This window comes from Bison bison, unplaced genomic scaffold (assembly GCF_000754665.1).
Source record: "Bison bison bison isolate TAMUID 2011002044 unplaced genomic scaffold, Bison_UMD1.0 scf7180017864516, whole genome shotgun sequence".
Taxonomy (NCBI): domain Eukaryota; kingdom Metazoa; phylum Chordata; class Mammalia; order Artiodactyla; family Bovidae; genus Bison; species Bison bison.
In genome coordinates, this window is record NW_011495069.1 from 6,557,552 (window position 1) to 6,557,930 (window position 379).

Sequence of the window (379 nt, forward strand, 5' to 3'; positions counted from 1 at the left end):
GTCACCCGGGGCCCTGCAGAGGGTCGGCCACCGGGACCGCGGCGGTTATTCCCGACATGCTCCTCTCAGGGAGGATTTCAAACCTTCGGCCACAGCCAACTCCCCTCCCTCGGCCCCGTCGGGCCCCAGCAACAGGCGGTGGCCCGCGTATCATTGGCCGGGTCGCGCGAAAGCGTGTTTTGATTGGCCGCCGCGCCTCCCGGCCCCGCTTCAGCGCTCGCCGCCGCCTCCATTTTGTCGGTAGAGACAGGAGGAGGAGGTCGGTGGAGACGTTGGGGTGGCCAGCAACTAGCTCGTCGGTGCTCGTGGGCTTCGCCCGTTCCGTGCCTCGTCTCTCCCTGGAAGGGGAGCGGGGCTTTGAAGCCAAGCAGAAGCCGCC